Consider the following 11,191-nt stretch of genomic DNA (forward strand, 5'->3'; position numbering starts at 1 on the left):
TTAATAAAAAATTGAGAAAATGGCTTTAAAAATGAAAATGGAACTGGAAGCCAAACCCCCCCCCCCCCAAATCAAGACCCTCATGCATGATTCTTTTACCACACATGCTAAATCTCCACTCCCTCACTGAATTATACAATAATCTAAACAGATATATCGATACACATTTTGAACATCTTCAATACAAAGATACCAGGGGATCTTTTAAACAAATTTAGACAATAACATACTACTAAATTTATTAACGTGGTCAACTGCTCGGAAATCAGATAAGACAAAATATAAAGCATACACAATTTAATCTTATAAATGGACTATTACACACTGTTTGTAAAACTTTAAGATATGGAAATCAGATAGCTATATTAAAATCATAAAGAACAATTGTATTAACTTAATAAGGTGTAGTGTGATTAATAAATAAACTTTGGATGACCCCAATTCTGACCTTTTTTTTAAAGTAATTTATATTTTCATGATTTTTAGTTTCATACATAATTCTTAGGTTAAGTAATATAAATAACAGATTAAATTGTATCAAAAGTTTGATGTTAATAAACATGTATGATGATTTTAATAACTTTTGTTCATGTTTTACGGAAATCTGATGACAATTATGATCATACTGCAGGGGGCTAGGGGAGTTTCGAATAAACCCACCTGAAAACAAAAAAGACTATTTAGCGTTGAGATTCAGATTGAAGTTTGACTATTAAAATCAGAGGGTCATGACCCCAAATACAGCTCAAATCTAAGTTTTAACTTTTTGAGGTGAATCTGACAACTTTAAGCTTCTCTATTTTTGGCCTTATTTGGTCAAGCTGTACTAAAACTTAAGTTTCATTGACAATTTTTTTTTCAGGCAAAGCTAACAACTTTAAGCTTTTCTGTTTATGCCTTTATCGTTAACTAGCCATAACGAGTAACATAACCATAACACTAAACTTTAACCTAAAACCCTAAGTCACCTAACCCTAACCAAAACAAACAATTATCTAATTTACCTATACCTTATCCTAACACTACCCTTAAGGATGTTCGCTCCTCTTGTTTTTGAATTTTTGCCAGATATTCGGAATCCTCTGGTTTTATCCATGTACTGCCATTAAAAAAATTTCCCCACTAACCCCTACTTTTCTTTTCATAATTTTATTACATATACTTTAAAAAGCTATATTTGAAAATGCTATAAAATCCTTGTTATTTTTTCATAATTTTTTAAAGAAAAAGGGTGCCAATGTTAAATGTATGAAAAGTCTAGAGAGAATTATTTCCCGCCAAATTTTCAATGGTTTATATATCGAAAACAAGCACACGGACCCTTCACTTTTTTCTGCTTTTTTAGTTCCTTTATTTATATACTATCAATTTACAACAGTCTTTTTAAAAGCTTGTTATTTTGAAACAGAGTAGCGTACATCCTTAAACCTATACCTACCCCTAACCTACAACAAACTCTAACCAATACTGGGACCTCTAAAGTAAGATTAAAGGTCCAAATCCTTACCCTATACTTTAGACACTAGTCCTAAATCTAAAACCTTACCTAAACAGTGGACTGGACTCTAACCTTAAAATTCAGATACCCCTAAAGTTCAATAAGATCCAATTACTTCGAATCAATATCAAAAATTATTCTGCATCTGAAAAGTCAACTATTTTTTCAAAAGAATGTCAAAACTGTTAAGTATTTCTTAACATCATACAGTTATTATTATGTATATACAAATAATTAGTTTTTTAATCTGTCGTACTGAATACTACTGGGTTATAATTCTAGTATCATATTATCCTATTTGTTATACTAGTAAATAATTATACGTAAATATTTAAAATACGACAAATTCCTGTGAGAGATCTATATACATGATGTACAACAATATTTTCATTTTTTAAAAGGATTGAATACAATTTTATAACTTATTATGCTCTTTATCTTTGTATCTGATCTATTCTGTAGGGAATGGTTAAAGTCCTTAAATATATTTGTTTTTATTTGTTTTTTTTGTCCGTTTAGTGGTTTACAGATGCGGATCTAGGATTTTGAAAAAGGGGACCCCACAATAGACAATGTTTGGAGTGGAACAGGTAAAAGGTCTGCATTAATAACCAATAATGTAGCTCCATAACGAAGGCCCAGTCACCCTGTTCAAAGTTAGTATAATAAAAAAGAAGGGATATGGGGTATCCATCCCCAACACAAAATCAGTACATGTACGGCAAAAAACAAAAGCAAAGGAACAGTGCTTTTATTGCTGTTCTTCATCTCAAAGTCACAGTGAGGCCTTCAAGACTAAGTAAAAATTCTCACCTCACAAAATTAAAGATGACCCCTAGTACCGGTTTTAGTCTCTTTTCCCATATCCTGTCTGTAAAAATTATTGAGAACTGTCACTCAATTATAACCAAATCATAAGTCACTTTTCATTAAAAATACATTGTTTTGTGAAAAGGGAAACAACTCACTTAAAGTGGTAAGTTTTGCCAATTGTTCCTTATAAAACTGGAACAGGACCCAGTACACTAGGGGCCATATACCATGTATACCATGGCATATACGGTGGATTCTAAAAGAAAGTCTGCATGCAAACTTTACTTGACATGCTTGAGGTCTAGCTGCTACCTGACTATTCTAATCCAGAGGGGCCAACCCCCCCCCCCCCCCCCTCTTTAAGGAGCTCCATATATGATTAATGCATGTTCCACTCCAAAAGTTGACTATTTTGGAGGCCCCCCTTTTTCAAAATCCTGGATCAGCATTTGTCATCTATTTGTTTTCACAATCTGTTTTCAGTATGGTCAGATCAAGTTTGGTACATGCTTTAACCTTACTTCTTACTCAAAATTATCATTTTTATGAGCCTCATTTTGCAATCACCACTTTATTTGCACACCTGGGAGACTTTCTAACTTTCATATTTAAAGCAATTAAACAGCTGATGGCCTACCATAGATGACCTATTTATTTTGATAGTAATCGTAATAACGTCATAACAATTTGCAGGTAGAATCCAACTCTATTATTGTAATCGATTAGTGGTAGAAAATTATGAACAATTTGTAAAAAAATTGCCAATTAACATGTAATGGCTATAGAAAAATAATATACTGCCGATCATTTTGTAATCAAAGCTAGCTCTAAATTGGTTTTCAAGTACATGTATATTGTATACACATGAAAAAAAAATCAGTCGTTCTGATAGTCATGATGGTACAACTAAATTTATGTCTTGAACTCTAGCTAAGAACATGCAAAGTAGTGGCAATTAGCCAAACTGGCATCTCCAAAGGTGTAGAAATAAGTGGTCCCCTACTGGAATCTCCAAAGGTGTAGAAATAAGTGGTCCCCTACACAGCAAGCAGATATATACATGTATATATATATAGAAGGCAAGCTGAATACCAGTTCCATTTTTTTATCAGACCAGCTAATTTCATTTATTAATTAACTACTTAAAGGGCCATCAATGGCCATGTCAATCTTATTTTCATCATTAACACCATTATATAATAAACAGCTGCGCCATGAGCGCATGATACGCCCGTCGTCTTGTGTGTGAATTTTTATGCAATAATCATAAATAGTTTCTGACATACGGCGCGACATGCGAAAACCCCCCTTTTTTTTACAAAAAACTCAATCTCTCTAAAATAAAATTTTGAATCAAAACCAAAAAGTATACAGATCTTTAGATTAATATAACTAAGAAGTGTGTAAAATTTTAAGCAATATTCATAAATTGTTTTTGAGATACGGCGTGACATGTTAAAAACCCCTCCCCCTTTTTTTACAAAATACTCAATATCTCTAAAATAAAATTTTGAATCAAAACCAAAAAGTATACAGATCTCTTAAGATTAATATAACTAAGAAGTGTGTAAAGTTTTAAGCAATAATCATAAATTTTTTTTGAGATACAGCGCGACATGTGAAAAAAAACACACACCTGTTTCAGTTACTAAGTCCCGTAACTCAAAAAGTTTTAATCTTATTTTCACTAAAAAGTACACAGATCGTTTGACTATTATAAGAAACAACTATGTAAATTTTTATGAAATTTGGATAAGTCCTTCTCAAGTTACAGTGCGACATGTTTACACCGGACAGACAGACGGACAGACAGACAGACTTCATTTGTATACCATAATATGTCCCGTCAAAATTTTAATGGGCATATAAAAATGCAAGTTTATTCCACAGAGGAAAATTGCAAGTCAAGTTAAGAAAGAGCTTGTCCTTTTGTCTAGTTGAACACAACATCTTAATTATTTTTACCCTTCCAGGTCTTTCAAAATGATTTACTCATGGTCCTCGAACCTCCAGTTTTTTTGTGCAATACCAGTAATTACTTTTTCCAAACTTTCCTTTACAAGCAAAAAATCCTAGTAGATTTAAAGTTCATGCACACAAAAGGTAATCCAGTGAAAAAATTTGAGTCTTTTCAAACTGCTGTAATAGTTTTGCCTATTGTTGAAGGCCATATGATAACCTATAGTTGTTAACTTCTATGTCATTTGGTTTCTGGTAAAGAATTGACATCTTCTTATTTTTATATCTACATGTATCTGAAGGACATGCAAGACAATCTAGTCTTCAAGGTTTTTATCAAATGTCAGATAAAATGTCAATTATTGAAACTTGTATTTACACCTCTTAGGTATAAATGTGTTTCCTAATTGTTGAAGGTCATTATAGATAAGGCTACATTGTATCAATCATATCTGACAATTTATTTTCCCAACAAATTTAAGATTGTCCAACTAAATCTCAAGTAGATGTTCTTTTTTTGACGGTTTCAAAGTCTAAATTTAATTCTTGGAATCAAGCTTAGCACTGTAACCTTTGCTTTCAAAGTAATTTAAATATCTTCGAACTGTCTAGTGGCAAATTCATCATAAGTTATCTTTTTATCAAAAGAAATATATACATCTGACATGATACATGTTTTTGACACTCCAGATAATTACAAGGATTTCTTTATCAAGAAAAATGTCAATATTTCCAATAACTCGAATAATCAATACAAATTTATCTTTATGCTACATTTAAATGAGTATTTCAGTAATTCTAAACTATATCCTCTTTTCAAAATAGGTTTCCTACAAAAAGAACTGTCCTGGAATTAGTCCATGAGGAATTCTGAATTGATTGTGGATGTGGAGCAAAGGAAGACTTTTCAAAACACAGGGGAAAATACATGTCAATTGTGCAACACTAATGTACACCAAATCAGAATTTTAATACAATACTTCAGAAATATCTTTAAAAACCCTAACCCCACTCTTCCACTACTTGGACCATGTGTTGTACGTTGTTGTTTTCCTTTGTTTGTACGCCAGTGATTTTTTCTTCGGGAGAAATGAAGTGTTGGTTAGCAATTGTTGTGGTCTGTTGTTATGTGTGCTATTTGTGGCCATTTTTCAAGTACACGTGTGTTACTGAGCTTCAACTTCACTCTTTTGTTTGTGAGGGTTCATCATTAACTATACGTCGCCATACAAAACCAATGTGGAGCAGGAACTGCTAACCCTTCCCTGGGAACCTGAAATATCTCCTAATTTTTGGTAGGTGTTGCTTAGTGTTTTGTTTTTATGCCCCAACTAGGGGCATTATGTTTTTCGGTCTATGCGACCGTTCATTCGTCCGTCCGTCTGTCTGTCTGTCCCGTACGTGTCAGGTTAAAGTTTTTTGGTCAAGGTAGTTTTTGATGAAGTTGAAGTCAAATCAACTTGAAACTTAGTACACATGTTCCCTATGATATGATCTTTCTAATTTTAATGCCAAATTAAAGTTTTGATCCCAATTTCATGGTCCACTGAACATAGAAAATGATAGCGCGAGTGGGGCATTCGTGTACTATGGACACATTCTTGTTTATGTAGAGTTTTGTAGCCTGTTGCTTGTCTTTTTGTGGTTTTTGTATTTCCAGGAATTGTCAGTCTCTCTTAGATTTATGAGTTTTTAATCTCCTCTTTTTTTCACCCATCCCTATGGAACAATATCTATCTCTATATCAGATCATATCAGGTAGACAATTGTATTTATCAATTTATAATTATACTTGAAGTTTTAATGTTCTGTTTCTTCATTTGCATGTTATAAATAATTTTCTAGAATAATTATGATTAAATATCAAGCTATGAATTAGCAACTGCTACAAAATTTCCCCCTTTGTGTGAATCATTAATAATTCTGTCTATGGTCATCGATGCATTTATCTGAGCTAATTATAAACATTGCTGTCTTAGAATCATGAGATGTACACGAAACTGATCAATGCCAATGAAATGATCAAAAGTCTATAAGGACACAAGTTCCCTGACAATAAGGTAGATCCTGGCATATATCAAGGTATATCAAGGCTAACGGAAATTTGTTAGTTCTTGAAATTAGAACTTTTGTGCAATTTGGGGCAATTTGATAGGAAACGGACCCTACCCCTTACCATTTGGTTACCCTCAAATGCCCTTTCTAAATAAAAGACATGTATTTATGAGATAGCATTCTAAGGTCATACTGACCTACTAATGGGTCATAAGTATTTTTCTAATTACAGGTTACATTCACCTGCCCATGCAGGTGCTGTTTCATATCACAGACCCTTATGATAAAAGTGCCAATTGACATGAGACAGGAAGGTTAAACCCTAGTTATTGTCTTAGGTCTTATTAAAAAGATAAAAATAGAAGTTGTATTTCTTTGCGTTACCATCACATATTATAAATAAACAAACCTTATTTCTGCATTATTAATCCGTAGTTAATTAAAATCCACATGAAATATCCACATTCTTTACAAATCCACAGTAATAGATTTCCATTTTAGACAGGTGATGTCAGAATCAATTTCAAATTATATCACAGAAATTAATCATTCTATCCACAAAAAAAAAAAGCTACTTTCTATAAATCCATGCTTTCTAACTCAGGTGAGATACAAGTAAATTCAGAAAATCCCAGGTAAATATTACAGGTGACAATCTACAAAATAAACATTACAGTTTATTATATTGATTATTGAAGAATTAATTATCTAAATTGTTTGAGGCCTTTTGACATAGATTCCTTTGTATATTTTTTAACCTATTGATAATAAATTTAAACAAATGTGTTTTCGCCCTCTAGTGTTAAATATACTACATAATTAGTACACTCATTTCAAAAGAAAGGATTTAGCTAAATTTGGATTTTTTTCTTATTGATTTAAAAATGTTCTTTTGAAATGTACACAATGACCTTAAGTATATATATACAAGAATTACATTTTTAAATCTTATTTTTCTTGTAGATCAAGAATAATATGCATTAACACCATAATGCATTGCTATAAAAATACCTTCTAAAAATGTATTCATGTATGTTAATTCAATGTATAAAAAAAAAAATGTTCGCTTTTTTTGCGTTTTATAAGTTTGAAATACACTAAATTTGCAAATTTAATGTATATTTCATTTTAGGTAATCACAAATTAGCGTGCTAAATGTTTGCAAGGTAAAAGAACTGTGGTATACTTTTTTTCTGTTGATAATATAACACCCTTTCATGGTTGGCCAATTAACACGTTAATTAGGACAATCCAAGGTTATGTGTAGAAAGTGTTCATAATAAGACATAAAAGTTTTATAACACTTTTTTGCAAATTTGAAATTGACATTACATTAACATGCAAGATATATTTCTTCTTTCATGTATTTAAATGAACATTGCAATTCTAGATTGTGTAATATATTTTGGGTTTAAAAGAAAAAATAAAAGCATTTTTTTTTTAAATTAAATTGAAAATCAACTCTCCATTTACATAAATTATCATGCTTCACATTTGAAATGAAAAATTCTCCTTTAAAAAAAAGCAAACTAATAAATATTAAAATATATTCTACCTGTTACGAATTTGGAATCAATTTTTCAATAAAAATCCAAAACTTCTCCTCAAATGAATTTCAAATCAACAATGCATCTAAAATGTTTAATGTCCATGGCGTACAATTTCTCCTTTGATAAAGTTAACAAATATTATTTCACCTTTTCAGAATTTGAAATCGACACTGCAATTAACGTGGTAATATTATTACCAAGCACTTGTTTAACAAATTAAGACATGTATTTGAAACCGACACAGCCTATTGAACGTCATTTAAAGATTATGATATTTAAAGAATAAAATATCAGACTGTACTTGAGAAGATTAAGCACAAATTAAACAATAGGTCCTTTTTACAGATCAATGAAAACTCAGGGATTTAAATATGTGCAACAGGGGCAGATAACTAAGAGGTTCCTTTATATTGTCATTACTGAAAGAGTTTTCAAAAAATTACTTAAACTGTAAACTTCAATTTTTTTTTTATGTTTGAGCCTTTAATAGCTGACTTTACCGTAGAATTTTCTCATTGTTGAAGGCCATAATAAAAGTTATCTTTTTTTTTTACACCTAACATGCCTTAGGAGTGTTTAAATATAAAGAATGGAGAGATAATGGACAAAATAAATAAATAGGAAAAATGGCTTAAAAAATTAAAAGAATAAAGAAATGAAAATCCCTCATCCAGACCCTCATATATAATTCAGAGTAACTGCACATATCTGGTAAAAGTGTATTATGAGCAATATTATTATTTCTTATAACCTAACTCGTTTGATTCTTTCAGAACTATAGTCACATTGTTCAACTGTATTTTCAAAGGTAGACTGAAAATGGCAGATAGAAAAGTGATATTGCACAACTATTCTTAAAATATCTAAAATTAGAAATCTAAAAACCTCAATACTTTGTGACACAATCATTACAACCAATCAAATGTTGTTTTCTTTTTCTCTATTTCAGGCATACTGATAATAATGATATAACAATTAAAGCCTTTGTATGAGGTCGATATGAGGATATATTGAATTAAAGAAGTATATTGACCTCAGACTTCATCTTCAGTCGATATACTTGTTTCCAGTAGATATATATTAATATTGATGGGGTACCAGTATCTATAGTTTTTCAAATTCCATCAAAACACAAAATTTAATTTCTCTTTAAAAATATGTTTTTTTCATGCAGTCAGGCCATAAAAAAGAATAGTGTGATTGCCCTAACCCTACCTACCCAGAAAATAGCTGCCAACTCAAAATTTTTTATTGTCCTGATGTGAAAAAGTTTTTTTTTTTAATCAGATAGGCATGAAGACTAAAAAAACATCTGACACTTCAATTTCTCTTTGCTGAAAAAAAAAGAAAATGCCTACCTACCTTTTGGTAGGGTTTGGGCAAACCAAAATATTTTTAAGTGTGGCCTCAGATTGTGTTCATCAATCTTAAAACCACAAATTTAAAACACTATAAAAAACAATTTTCACAAACCACTAAAACTGATACCAATAAGGAAAAGTACTTTGACAGTATATGTAAAATAGTATTATATTGTCAGTATGGGGTATGTTATCTCAAGGATTAAGTACACTGCATTTTAAAGGTACCAGGAATTTGATGTCTATATGATAAATGAACACTGGAATGTTATAGTTATGTCCTAAATAAATCAATGAAGATCAAACTAAGTATCTACATGAGAAAATAATTTATCTTTGGTTAAAATATAATGTAATTGTGGTCCAAATGTAATTTATCATAAGATGAAATTAATTTAGAAATGGGATGAAAAAAAAAATGGTCAAAAAAATTGTCAAAAAAATTCTGTGCTGAAAATTAATTCAAGGACCCTTTTTTCTCATATCTGAAGTATTTTAATTATATTTTATATTCCAGCAGTACCTGCATATGGACTGTATCTTCTTGTTGATGGAAGATTCCCCTGAGACTTCCTAATAACAAAGGGTCCAAAAAGGGGGTAGGGGGTGGGTATGAGCACGGACAACAGGAAAAAAGTGTACATTTGGGGATGATCAAAAATAAAAAATATAGCTTTACACTTTACTTTCTTACCAATTTGTACGAAACAACCCTCCCCTAACCTGGGACAGTGGTGTAATGGCACAACATAATAACAAACTATAAAGATCAGTTGGAAAAGGCTTAACTCATCAGATCTATACAAAATACAAAGCAGAAAAAAAATCTAACAAAACAGGAGGTTGAAGCTGAAATATTCACTAATTTTCGTACAAATTGGTAAGAAAGTAAAGTGTAAGCTATATTTTTTATTTTTGATCATCTTCAAATGTACACTTTTTTCCTGTTGTCCATGCTCATATCCACCCCCTACCCCCTTTTTGGATCCTTTGTTGACTTTTATGGAATATCTATGTTATATATATATGACCATGTACAAGTTTGTTCCAATCATCCTAGTCAACATATTGTCTTCATTCCCTATTATTACTGATACCTTCCTTGCCATGAGCAACACAGCATGTGACGGGTGATTGTACCAGTGGGGCAGAAACTTACCCACAAATATTGGCAGGGTTCTTGCACTTAATCTTGAGTTTTGTTTGTAATATTTGTTGACCTTTTTTTTTACAATTTTTGTTCCGGCCATTTTGGCCTTTGTTAGTCTAGTATGTTTTTAATTTTAGTTCATTTATATGTTTTGGAATTTGGTGTGACGTCCATTTTCACTGAACTAGCACACAATTTTATTTAGGGGCCAGCTGAGGACCACCTCCAGGTGCGGGATTTTCTCGCAGCATTGAAGACCCATTGGTGGCCTTTGGCTGTTGTCTGCTCTATGGTCGGGTTGTTGTCTCTTTGACATATTCCCCATTTCCATTCTCAATTTTATTTACTTAGATTTGTGTCGCCCCCTGGTATCTTCTTTTCATTTTTTAACCTTAACAAATATCATAAATTGTTTTTTATTTATTGTTTTGTACATAAATCATATTTTTCTCGTATGAATTTTTTAACATTAATGCGTTGGTTGGGGTATGGATTTTGCTCATTGTGAAAGGCTCTTACGGTGACCTATAATTGCTAATTTTTACTTTATTTGGTCCTTTGACTGGAGTGATGTATCATTGGCATTCATATTACATCTTATTTGTATGTTTTTATATTAGAAATATGAATCAAGGTAAATGTGGGATATTCACCATCAGAAAAAAACAAAACATAAAAATCAAAATCAAAAGCCATATAGTTTTCAAGCTCTAGATTGTCTTGAGTCTTAGAGTTCAGAAAAGCCGTGGACACCCTCATTATTGTGACTATAGAACAAAACGTTTTTCATTAAATTATAATATGT

The 11,191-nt window shown here is 31.3% G+C and overlaps 1 protein-coding gene across 1 annotated transcript in view; it reads right to left on the bottom strand.

The window, feature by feature from the left end:
* Window positions 1–8,163, bottom strand: part of LOC127718442 (uncharacterized) — a 63,449-nt gene extending 55,286 nt beyond the window's left edge. Inside the window, exons 1-2 of the mRNA XM_052224461.1 lie at window positions 7,881–8,163; window positions 6,735–6,981 (exon numbers count right to left, since the gene is read on the bottom strand). The gene's annotated coding sequence lies outside the window, so the exon portion shown is untranslated. The remainder of the gene's footprint in view (window positions 1–6,734; window positions 6,982–7,880) is intronic.
* Window positions 8,164–11,191: the final 3,028 nt, after the last annotated feature.

This window comes from Mytilus californianus, unplaced genomic scaffold, assembly GCF_021869535.1.
Source record: "Mytilus californianus isolate M0D057914Y unplaced genomic scaffold, xbMytCali1.0.p SCAF_10, whole genome shotgun sequence".
Classification (NCBI taxonomy): Eukaryota; Metazoa; Mollusca; class Bivalvia; order Mytilida; family Mytilidae; genus Mytilus; species Mytilus californianus.